The 13,253-nt window shown below is 38.2% G+C and overlaps 2 non-coding genes across 2 annotated transcripts; both read right to left on the bottom strand.

Moving 5' to 3' along the window:
* Positions 1-580: 580 nt before the first annotated feature.
* On the bottom strand, positions 581-662 carry Trnas-aga. The gene has a single exon. It is a non-coding gene; the product is annotated as a tRNA-Ser (tRNA).
* Positions 663-1,026: 364 nt separating this feature from the next.
* Trnas-aga lies at positions 1,027-1,108 on the bottom strand. Its single transcript has one exon. It is a non-coding gene; the product is annotated as a tRNA-Ser (tRNA).
* Between the last annotated feature and the right edge of the window lie 12,145 nt (positions 1,109-13,253).

Raw genomic sequence — 13,253 nt, 5'->3', positions numbered from 1 at the left:
TTGCTCTCAATTTAGTGCTTCAATTTTTGCAACTTTTTTCGACTTCATGCGTTGCTCTGATTTCTGTCGTCGATTTGCGCAAGTTGTCGTCGCTTGTTGCTTGTCTATCACTCACTTAGCATCTAGCAAATGCTCGGCGCGTTTTCTGGGGCCTTTTTCTTCTTCATTTATTTCATTTTATATATGTATTTTGTTTTTTGCCCAACTGCCTCTTGGGGCGGGTTCAACGGTCTCAAGAGTTCCTTGCCCCTCTTCAAGTCGAAGTCAATCCTATAGTTTCAACTCTACCTACATTTTTGGCGATTTCTGTTGGGTTCAAGCCTCTGCGGGTGGTACTAGCTTAAATGCCTTTAAAATTCAATCAATATGGGGTTAATTACATTGCCTCTTTGATTTGCTTGGGCTGTCCTAAAAAGCACGCAAATATAAAAAAGACCCCAGAAATTTAATTATACCAAACCATTAAAAGTACACTTACCATTAAACACCATATTTTTCAGGCAAATGAATAATTTCATAGAGTAAAAGGGTAATGCCTATTATTGGTTTAATTATTTAAAATAAAATAATATTCATTAACCGCAGCCGGTAGGATTCGAACCTACGCTCCCAGAGGGAATCTGATTTCTAGTCAGACGCCTTAACCGCTCGGCCACGACTGCTTGGATGACCCCTGTGACTTAATTACCAGACTTTAACGACTTTTAGGGCCAATATTACTGATCTATTTATTACAAAAGACGATCACTTAACTATTAATATCACTATCTTAATAATAGATAGCGAATAAATCGAATAAAATGAAATTTCTGGACTGTATATTTGAAATATCAACTTGTTGAGCTAATTGGTTAATTCTTTTAATCATTAACCAAAGGATTGGAAAGTTTAAATGCAATATATTATTTGCGATACATATTACTATTCCACAATAAAATATATTTAAGCATTATAAGAGAGCTCTAGCTTCTGAATAATTTCTAATCTTGCTATATTTTTGGGATTCCAAAAAAAACTCATTTGTATCGCAGTCGGTAGGATTCGAACCTACGCTCCCAGAGGGAATCTGATTTCTAGTCAGACGCCTTAACCGCTCGGCCACGACTGCTTAGTGATCACTGATCGCCAAGTTAGCGTGAAAACCAGATTGGATCGTTTTTTGGGGGGTAGGGGCCACTATTTCAAGGTATAGGCATAAAAAGTTGAGTAAGCAATGTGTGGTCGATGATAATGGTAATGAAGTTAAAAGTAGTTGACGTTTGTTTTATTTTGATAAGGATTGCAAATTGAATGCGGCACTTTACTGTTTATGAATTAATTTTAATTTACCCAAATAAATAAACAGAAAACCATTTATCGTTACGCTATTGTATTAAGTAAACTTGGTTGCTTTAAGTAAGTTCAAAAACTATCAAATTACTTTGCGAAATACGTGAATAAATAAAGGTGAAAAATAAAAAGATTGCTCCCATTTAGTTTATGCTTTTATTAGTTTTGCTGTTAGCTTTAACAATTTCCACACAAGTTAAACAACCATATTTGTGCAATTATCGCACGATCAGCGGACTTTCACAATCCACGGGGTTGTCCCAAAAATATATCAAGCGATGTGATTACAAGGAAACTTTTGGGTTTGGCCAATAGCATTTAGATCTTCATTGATACGACAATAGCCAAAACATACCGAAATGGTGAAATAGTTTGTTCATAATTTATCACGGGAATGTTTTAAGCAGTTTTCAGCAGATATCGGACACAGAAACATTAGATCTAATATGCTACGCAGGGAAATAGAAAGCAAGACAAGCCGAAATTAAAAACCTGCCAAATACAAATTAAGCTGACGATGGGCAAAAAAGATTTTTGCAAACATCTTGACCTTTTTTGGTTCATTGACTTGGATGCTCTACTCTTTTTCCTCCTTTTTTTTGTTTTTTTTTTGTATTTTTTGTGTATGCCAACATCTGCGCTTGTCTCTATAAACGTATCTATCCATCTAACTATCTATCAAATTTGCTTAAATTTTAATTTTTGGCTAACAAGATTTTTGGTTTTATTTTATTTTAATTTTCGCTCTCAATGTGTTGGCACATAAAAATTAATTAAAAATCATAAAAGAAAGCGCCGTTAGCGGCCAGTGCCTTACTATTCTGGCCTCCCAGGGGGGTGGAGTGGGGTGGCATTGGGGGCGGGGGCTTGGGGGCTTTGGGGCTGCGCAGGTTCAATGTATCCGCTGGATATACACGCACAAAGTTGACTCAACTTCGGCCAAGTTCATTGCTCTACGCACTCTTAAGTGAGTTTGATAATACCCTGCCGGAACAAACAGCCATTGCGGGTATGCTGATTTAAACATAATCGCAGATTAAAGCAAATATATTTTTTTTAATATTTAAAATAATATAATTTCAAATTATATTTAAATTATTATTTCAGCCTTATGAACATTTGCATGATATTATTAATATATGTACTTCCTGCTTATATAAAAAGCAATTTTATTTGAATATTTATAGTATTTTATTTTATTATCCTTAAAAGAAATTGTCTTTTATAATTTCTTATAATTTTTAGAAACTATTCATGCTGGTTCCAGCAGGGAATTTGGATTTCAGCTAATGTATCTTAAAGTTGTGCGTTTGTATCCGCCAGTTACAAACGCACAAATGCGTGTTGGGGGCGTCACTTTGCTTTTAGCCTTGACAATGAAAATATACATACGTATATAAATATATGTATATATTTGTTTGCCACATATATACGTAGAGCAGAAAAACGGGTCTACGGCCTCTGAATTTTGTCTTTGACTCCTGAAGTGCGTCGCTCTCTTTTTCGGGTTCAAAAACACTTGGATGTGCAAAAGGCCTTTTTTTTTAGCGACGGAAACTAAGGGTAAAATAATCAATAAGTGTACTGCAAGTGGCAGACGGAGCGGCAAACATTTCGCATCGCATCTAATTAAAAATGTAAGTCGGAGGCCTCGTTGGCAGCTTTCGCTGTCTATTATTTTGGCATTGCTCAAAATAATCATTTATCTTCTTAATCGCTGCTTGTCGGCTGGTGCATCCCTGGATCCATGGATCCATGGCTCCATGGCATCTTGGATGGCTGGAATGGCTGTGATGGCTTGGATGGTTGAGGATGGTTGAGGATGTCCTGGCAGCTGCCAAATGTTTCAGTTGTCTGCCTTCGCTCCATCTCTTGGCCGTATTTTTCGGCTTGCTCTGCCGTTAAATTAGAGGCAACTGAAACTATGCAGCAGAAGCTGTCTAAGGCTGCCACACTTCACTCATCCGCCCCCGAAATCTCCGTGGCATCCACATCCCTTTACCCATTCCGGGATACCATTTTCCATGCCTTTATCCTGCAGGAAGGACTCGCGGAAAACGGCCAGTTGCTTGGCGGAAATTTTTGGCTGATTTTATGCTTTTAATAAACCAAATTTCCTTTAATGAATCGAGTAAAAGCAGAGCAGTTTTTTGCTGCAGTTGTTGTTGCATGTAAATAATAAAAAAATATATTTAAGTAGGACTTTAAGTAGCTAACTAAATACACTAGTATACGGTTTTTTTCTTTAATTATTATAACATTTAGTGTGTCATGTGTTAGGTGTTTGCCAATACACTAAAAAAAACCTGAAACTTGTATCCTTTTGGTGGCTTATAGTTATGTCTGGATGTTGTTGTTTGACACCTTCTTCTGCCGCTTCTGCTTTCTTTTTGGCCACCCTCCTAGAAGCTTTCTCTCATTCTCTTACATCTTTTTTTTCTAACGTCCTTTTGCAACGTCTTTATCTTGTTTCTTGTTGTGTGTGTGTGTGTGTGTTTTTTTTTGCCGCTGGTTTTGTTTTTTGTTATCACGCTTGTTAATGTCATTCGGCGACATTCCGCCTTTGCTGTCCTCGTCCTTTTTGCCTCGCCTTATTAGCCGCCATTAACACTTTTGCATGACCCCCCTGCCCCCACACACCCTCCCTTGTCCGTTAACCCACCGACGCCCCTGCTTGCGGCAGACACTGTGGAACAACAAAAATGAAGTTGTCTGTTGGCTTCAAAGTCTGAGGTCTTCGGTCTTCGGTTTGAGTCCTTTTGCAACCAGGGTGCTTCCAGAAATCCGCGCATTTTGTCTTCGTTCGTGTTTTGTCGCCTCATTTTGCCGCCAGCATTTTGGGGCACTTCCCTTCACCTCCCCCTCTCAGGAATATAAGCTCCCCACAATTATGGCCCACCGTGTTGGTTGTTGTTGTTTGATTTTGGACATCCTTTTCGTGATTTTCTTTGTCTGACGCCTCTTGTTGCTGGCTAATTAAAAAGCATCTTCCACTTGCGGACTGCCTTCGGTTTGAATATTTTGGGGTTTGAGGCGTTCTTAAGATGATTCCGTGATTTTCGGTCAGCAAAGATCAAAAGTTGAATTTTTAATTTATTTATTTATAGCAGTCGCACTTCAAGCTTCAATTTCCGTGCATCTTTTGACACATTACGCTTATGAATAGGGAATAGAACTATGAGTTTTCCTTCACTTTATGCTGTTTCAGTTTTTATTTCTTGCTTAACCTTTAAATTAGTAATAATAGTTCTCAAGGCACACTGGTGAAATACTCAATGACAGAACACCGAGGAATTGGGCAAACATTTGGAGGACCACCCGGTCTTCCATTGGTAACAATGGGCATTGGAATCTGGCAATAGTAAAGTACACATATATTTTTCTATATAAATTGCAATTTGTTGCTGCTGCTGATTGTAATCTGGAGGCTTTTGGCCGGCAGGGGAGACGGATCCCTCTTTCTATCTGAAATGCCGCCGTCGCTTTCAATTCGCTTCAACGATCCTCGGATTGGCGCCAGCAACATGCTCAACATGCAACATGCAACATCTACAGCAACAGCAACAGCAACAGTAGCCGGCAACATTGGCATTGAGTTTGAGTACAATTAATTGAACACCAACAACAAATCGATTGCGCGAACAACAACAACAGCAGCAGCAACAACAACAGCAATAAGGACAATAACAACATGACACATTGTGTTGTTCACATGCCGCCGCTGCAGGGCAACAAAACCAGATGAAGACGACAAAAAGGAGCAGCAGCAGCAGCCGCAACTGCAGCAACTGCAACAGCGGCAACAACCTGCCGGCAACATGTTGCCGGTGTACAAAAATGTAGTCTTTTGTTATTTGCCGACGTCTGCCAAGTGCACTACCCCCCCGTCCGCAGCCCCACTACAATTATAGAGATGATATCGGCAAAGTGATCGAGAATATCGTGCGCAAACATTTCGAAAGTGTTGAATTTATCGTTGATTTATTGATTTATCGGGAAAAAGAGTACTTCGTTTTATAGGCAGTACTAATTGCGATTAAATAATTATCAAATTCGCTGCTGAACGATACTTATCGATCGTTGCTGTGTCATCGCTATGACCCATCAATAAGACAGTGGAATCACACACATATACACACACATCCTGGGTGTCTAATTAGCGTCAGCCTGCCTGCTACCAACATGTTGCTGACAACTGAAAGACCCGAATGGCAAGGAAAAGATTTGAATAAAACTCATTTACCCCGACCCCGGACACCAGGACATCCGGACACCCGGACACCAGGACACCCGGAAAATTGAATGGCAAAAGAATACAAAGCAAACTTTCACTTGACGCTAAACAAACATCTAGAAACGGGGAGGCGTGCATTCCTGTCAGGTGTCCTCAAATGAAATCAATTTGCCAAATGACATAAACAACAAATCAAAGGGCGGCACCTACCTCTAAACACCTCCTTACCCCCCTCCCCCCCTCCTCTGGCTCTGCAACACCCCTTGCACCTTGTGACAGGTTGACTGCAGTTTCCTATTGATCGGCAGGCTGTTGGAATGGAGTTCCAAAACTATTGATAGATATATATATGTATGTATAAAGTTAAACTATATTACTATATTTTATTCGAACTCTAAAGGATCAAAATTTATCAAATCAAATGTGTTCCAAATTATTTCTTTCTTAAGAATATTAATGAGAACTCCTGTAAAGGTAGCATTTAACTCCAATATCAATAGAACCTGCTTTAAGATAAAAACTGAAATGAAAAACAGAAGACTGCTTTAAGATAAAAACTGAAATGAAAAAAAAAAAAAAATATAGAAGACTGCTTTAAGATAAAAACTGAAATAAAAAAGTACAAATAGTATTGTATCATGAATAATTTTTAAAGTAAAATGCAGATCTAAACGGGCAAAACTACAAGTGTGCATCTGTTTACTTCACTAAAACAAACAAATTAGCTTAATAAAACGCCAAGAATTGAGCAAATGATTTGTTTTATACCAAATATTTTCCATTATTTTCCTTATTGACATAATTTGTGGAGCTTAAGTTTGGCAGGACTTTTCTGTTTTGTTGGCAATTGGGCGCGAAATGTGGCGCTTGGGTTCGGTGCCAGCTGGAAAACCTTTGACAGTCTTGTTGGCTCTATCCAAATGTCGTTCTAGTTGGCATTTCGGCCTGGTCGGCTTGCTGTGCCGCTTGATTGACAGTTTTATTAAGACTATGTATGTATGTACACACAGATATGTATATACATATGTATATGTATATACGATCTGGTGAATATATATTTGATATTTACCTGGCAGGAGTGGGGACGCTTCGTATAGACAAAAATAACAATTTTGTGTGGGTATGACTGACAGGCTACTGCTGCTGGTGATGACATGGCATGCAAAGATAGTTGATGTATCTGCCAGATACATGTGCTCCGATAGTGGGGTGCACTGCAATTTCGGGCGCATTTATTGCGGGGCAGTGGGTGGTGGCGGGAAGGCGGTATTTGCGGAAGTGTCCGGAAACAGGCAAATTAATTAACACACTTGAGAAGTTGCCAAGCGCCGGCAATTAAAACCCATTAAATCAAGTTAAAAACTTTTTCGACTGATATCTGAGGGAAAGGGGGATGGAGGGTGGCAATGGTGGTTGGGGGCTATGGAGTCTAGTCAAAGTTTCGTAACCTTCGCCATAAAGCCACTTAAGTGGGTCATAATGCAGACAAACAGCCAGCGGGCCAAAAGGAGCAAGAGCGCCAGCAAACTTCTCTCTGGCATATTTATGCTGAAAGCGAAATTGAAAACTTTGCCACCGATATATGCAGCCACACACACACTTGCTCATATATATATTTGTATATATACCATATATATAATGTATCTGGCGGATACATACAACAAATGGCACCGAATGAAAGAAAAGGGGCAACTTTCACTCTTCGCTCGCCGGCTGCAAACTTGCGCTGTCTTCATATATATATACATATAAATGCATGCATGAATATATGTATATGTATATATTTACATCTATGTGTTTATGTACCCATCTGGGTAAACATTAAGTGCATAAAAATGGCATTAAATTGTGCGCAAAATAGCGGCAAATAAAATTTTACTGCGACTTTTTGCGCTGCTTTTCTCGTCTGGCGCACAAATGTATGCAATATGTGGCATTCGGAATCCGCATTACTATTTTGCCATTTGGATATATGTACTTGAAATGTAAATATTGCCGGTGTATCTATGATTATTTTGAATATTTGCTTATTGGGTTTTGTTTTTTAAAACGTTGTTTAGCTTTATCATTATTCTTACAGCTATTTTTTGGACATACAATGTGATCGTTAACGATAAAGGATTCCATATCGAATGTGATATATCAAAAGCGTGAAAATCCATGGATTTTATAATATTTTTCCTACCCAAAATTTCTAATGCGAATTTAGAACACTTAAAGTTAATTAGCCAGAATTTTGGGAAGATTAACTAAATGAATTACCCGCTTGTTTGGCGAAACTGCTTGCCACTCATAATCTGGATTTCTCAATTGCGTTGACTTCTTCCATGTTCGGCGGAAAAGTTGAAAGTGTTTTCCCGCAGACGATTTTCCTCGCTTTTCACAGATTGTTCCCGTTGTTGTTGGCGCTTTTCTTTGACTTTAAACTTCCAAGTCAAACACTCACACTCGTACAGTATGGCGTCAAGTATTTATTGTGTGCTTTCCTGTTGTTTTCCCCACCCAACCGCCGCCCACTTCTCGAAAGGAAAGTGAAAACTTTTCGCTGGCGAAAAAGTCGCGGATGAAATTTAAAACCAGTGAACCACTGGAAAATTCAAATAAATGGAAGCAAACTAACTTTAACATTGGCTTAAATCGTGCGATTTTGTGCGAACTGCTCTTTGTAATAATTGTATAAAATGCGTAAATACTTTATTTGAATAAGAGATAATCAACCTGTGTTACTTAATAATAATATAATTGAAAAACTATTTAATTAATGATGAATGTTACTTTATAATAATATAATTGAAAAACTATTTAATCAATGATGAATAATGAAACAAACCAAACAAATAGTAACCATTATTAATGCATGAAAAAACAAACTGTTTTCTGGACTTTTGACCATTTTGTATTAAGTTTTGCAATGTTGTGCACGAACTAATTACCAGAAAAATAGTTAATGCACACGATAAGGGTTAAGTAATTGCGACAAGTGATGTTGCCGCCGTTACCTATTTATTTCTTTGTGAGGCTAATCTTCGATTCACCGCTTTCCACCGATAGTGTGTGTGTGTGTGTGTGCTTGCATTTGCGTATGTATTTTCGTGTGTGTCCTTTTGGTCAATTGTCCTTTTTCGTTGTCGCTGCTGTTGTTGCTTTCGTGGGTCAAGCACACACACACATACACGCACACATACGACTCAGCCAAAGCAACAATACAGCAACAGCAACAACAACAAGAACAGACGTGTACGATTAGCAGCAGCGCTGCGACTGCGCTGCCCGCGTCCACCTGCAGGGGGTTGCATTTTTAGGCCACACCCACATGCGAAATGCGACGCTTGCACTCCGTTGTGATTGGCCCAAAAACAATTGGCAGTCAGCTGCAGAAATACAACAACGGCAGGCAGCAGCAACAACAAGGCATTGGGCGAAAAAGCGGAGGAAAAAAAATGCCAAACTCGCAATGTTGTTGTTGCTGCTGCTGTTGTTGTTGTTGTTTCGTGTTGCGTTCGGCAGCGAGACAAACAAAAGCAACAACAACGTCACCAACGGAGCAAAAATCGCCCCTTTTGGCAAAAAACGCAGCAAAGGAAATGGGCAAAAAAGTCAAACCAAAAAACAAAAAAAAAAGAAAACAGGCCAAAAACACACACAAGCAGAAAAGAAAGAAAGAAGGAAAAACACAGAGAAGCAAAAACAAAAACACACACAAAGCCAGGCAACAGCAACAGCAACAACAAACATGCGACGAGTGCAGCAGCAACGCGAACGCGACCGAGGGAGAGAGAGAGAGAAAGCGAGAGCCCGAGCGAGCGAGCGAGCAAGCGAGAGTGAGAGTTGGAGCGCATTGGGCATTTTGGGCAGCGCAGTCGGCGTCCTTTGCGTTACGTTTTGCTGCGTTTTGTGCGTCCCTTTGCCGCCCACTGCCACCCACCACCCACCACGCCCCCTTAACCGCTATGATGGCCCTTCTATTCGGTCACGTGTCGCATACACAATCGCAGTCACTTCCGCCGTCACCGCTACAATCAGAAGTCACTACGCTTTTCTCACTGTGCAGTAAGACCTACGTCAGCTGCTGGTGTTTTAGTTTCTAAGATTGTGCTTATTAGGTCACTAAATGATTTGCTTAGTGTGCGATCATTTGATTATTTTTGGCATTAAAATGAGAAAAGCAAAAAATTCGATTTTCACTATTGGATTCTTTATCATAACTTGGCTAAAAATTGTCACATTGGCAAAAGAATTACTGTTTTGTGCAGCTAATTAGCATTTCTAAAAACCTGGATCACTTTTTTGAGGATTTGGGGAAAATACAATTTTTGTAATTTTTCGCATTTTTTTTAAGGGGTAACATCATCAAAATTTGCAAAAAATGTGAAAAAAATAGAATTTTTTTCTGAAAACACAGTTCGATCGGAAATTTAATTACGAACTCAACGAGGTATGGCATTCCATATTTGGACCACTATTTCGAATGCTGTGATAAAAATTCTGATAATTTTTTATCCCGAAAAACAGAAAAACGATTTTCGCCAAAAATTCAATATTTACGATTGGCATTTTCGGTATAACTTGGCTAAAAATGGTCAGAAAGCAAAAAGAATTACATTTTTGTACTCCTAATTACCAATACTAACCAACCAAATCACTTTTTGACCGACTGTGTCAAAATAATTTTTTGCCATTTTTTCGCATTTTTTGTAAGGGGTACCATCATCAAAATTTGCAAAAAATTGGAACGACATAGAATTTGTTTTTGAAGACGCAGTTCGATTGGAAATTTAATTACGAACTCAACGAGGTATGGCATTCCATATTTGGACCACTATTTCGAATGCTGTGATAAAAATTCTGATAATTTTTTATCCCGAAAAACAGAAAAACGATTTTCGCCAAAAATGCAATATTTACGATTGGCATTTTCGGTATTTCTTGGCTGAAAATGGTCAGAAATCGAAAAGAATTACAGTTTTGTACTCCTAATTACCAATACTAACCAACCAAATCACTTTTTGACCGACTGTGTGAAAATAATTTTTGGCCATTTTTTCGCATTTTTTGTAAGGGGTACCATCATCAAAATTTGCAAAAAATTGGAACGACATAGAATTTTTTTCTGAAAACACAGTTCGATTGGAAATTTAATTACGAGCTCAATGAGGTATGACATTCCATATTTGGACCATTATTTTGTATGTTCTGGCCAAAAAACTGATTATTTTTTGCCATAAAATCAGGAAAGCCAAAAATTTGATTTTTTATTTATTTTCGCATATTCTTTGAAATAATTTTCAGCTGAGGGTATCTAAATATTTGTTGTGATTTTCTTTTTGACGGACTTTTAGCTCCCTGCACTCGGTTATCTTCTTTCACTTAAATTTCTTTTGTTACTTGTTTTTGGTTTTTTGTTTTATGGACACGGAAATTTGTTCATCTTTTACGGCTGCTCGGTGAAAAATATTTTTGTTTGCTTGCCAAAAAAATGCGCTCGATCTTTGTTGTCATTGTTGTTGTATTTCCTATGCTGCTGCTGTTGGTGTTTTTGTTATTTTCGGAAAATGCTTTGTAGCTGTTGTTGTTTTGTCAACATCATTTGTTGTTTTTTTTTTTACGTGACGTAGTTACACGGAGCATAACGGGTGATGATATAAAAAGGGTACTAACTTAAAAGCTGGTATGAATATAAGCTAAATATATAAGTTATATCAAGGTGTCAGAAAAATAAATTTTAAAATATTGCATTGTTGTATTTAATTAATGTAATAATTAAACTAAGTTGTATATGCTTGCCCTATGGTTATGGTACACATTATATATTTATGAAATATTTTACTTTTATACTATAAACTCAAGCTATTGAGACCCATTTTTTCTGCGGTGTGACTTGTTTTTTTTGGCTGAGCGTTCTGCCAACTTTGGTGATTTCTGCCGATAGTTGTTGGCGGGCCTTTGGTTGCTGTTGTTGTTGTTGTTTTTTTAGTTTTTTTTTAGTGTTATTGCCTTCGCCTTGCATCACATCGCATCGCGTTGCATTGCGTCTTTTGCCACGTCGACAGGCGCTGATGTTGTTGGCCATAATGAATGCTGCGCTGCGCTTTGGGCCCAACTTGCCGCCCACTTCAGCAATTTGGACTTCTTTTTTTTTTTTACTTCTTTTTTTGGCTGCTTTTTTTTTCGCCACAGATGGCAGACAGCGTGAGTGGAAGCGAGATGGCTATAGAGTGGGAGACAACGTAAACACTTTTGACATTTTAGTTTTCACGCCAGTTTGTGTGTCCTTAAGACCTGTGAGTGTGTTGGAATGTGTGTGCACGTGTGTATGTGTGTGTGCATTGTCCTTTGTTGCCACTTTAGTTGCTCTTTTTCTGCTTTTTTCCATGTATGTATGTGCATAACTATGTGTGTGTGTTGTGTGTGTGTGTGTGTATGTGATGTCACCCCAACGGCCTGCTTTCATTATTGACACGAAGTTTTCGCCGCTGCATTTTTCCGGGCGATGTGACCCTGTGCAAGTGATTAGCTTGGAAAATGTGACAGGGAAAATTTCCATATACAAGCTGCTAAATGTTATTGGGGATACAGTTTGTGAGCACCTGGAAAATACATACAGCGCCAAAGAACTTCAAGAGGGTTTTTAAATATTATATACCATGTTATTTTGCTAAATTCCTTTACATAATACAGCTAAAGTTACAAAAGCAATTATATTATAGTGAAATAAACAATTTAGCTTTAAAAGAAACTATTCAAATTTTAGCAAGCCATTTAAATTGTTTAAAAAATTAAACAGTTATTGAAATAGTTATATATTTTGTAGTTCAGTAGGCCTGTGTGGGATTGTATCTTTAGAATTACACAACAGCATGGAGTTCGCAGGAATATGTAAGCCCCCTTTGTTTTTAGCCCATTCGCACTTTGACAAGTGCGTTTTCTTGCTATGCATTTTCTTCATTTTCCACACCACTCCCTGCCCCCTGCCGCCTGTCCCTGTACTGCCACCCACCAACAGAGGGAAAGCTTTTCCCTCGAAGTTTGTGCGACTTTCAAATGACTTTTTGGTGCGTCAGTTTAGTTGGCTGCCTTTTGTCTGCACTCACACACACAGTTGTGTGTGTATATATATATTTCTCTATATATATCTGCGATTTGTTATGATAGCATATCTCCATCTACCAGTTTGGGTTTTTTGGTAGTTAAAGTGAAATAAAACTGCAGACTTGCACAAAACCAAGATATGAAATTCGATTTACATGGGTATACTTTTGAGGACTTTTATCAAATTTTAGCAAGTTTAAATGCCGTAGTTTTCAGACAGGTACAAATAATACCCTCAGGCAGCTCATTTTATATATAATGCTACATAATTATCCTTTTGAATTAGTTGATCTATATTCCAGTGGAGTTGCGTACAAGAATTGTGAGATACATGCAATTAAAAATAACCTTTCAATTTGCCATTGAACACTGACCATATTTTGCATGGATTCTTTTTCTTCGCTGAACATCGTTTGGTTTTGCATTCATTAAGCGACCAACTCATGTGCAAACGTTTCTAATTAAAATTTGCAAAAAATATTCAACAAAAAAAGAAGACAGCGAGATATGGGAAATCTATGGAGAAATGGCTCTTCCTTTTCCTCTAACTCTTTAGCTTACTCCACTATCTTGTTGACTGTGTGTGAGTAAATAAGCGAAA

The sequence above is a fragment of the Drosophila santomea genome, chromosome X (assembly GCF_016746245.2).
Source record: "Drosophila santomea strain STO CAGO 1482 chromosome X, Prin_Dsan_1.1, whole genome shotgun sequence".
Lineage (NCBI taxonomy): Eukaryota > Metazoa > Arthropoda > Insecta > Diptera > Drosophilidae > Drosophila > Drosophila santomea.
Note: the sequence above shows the minus strand (reverse complement) of the source record. Positions and strands in the feature narration are given on the sequence as shown.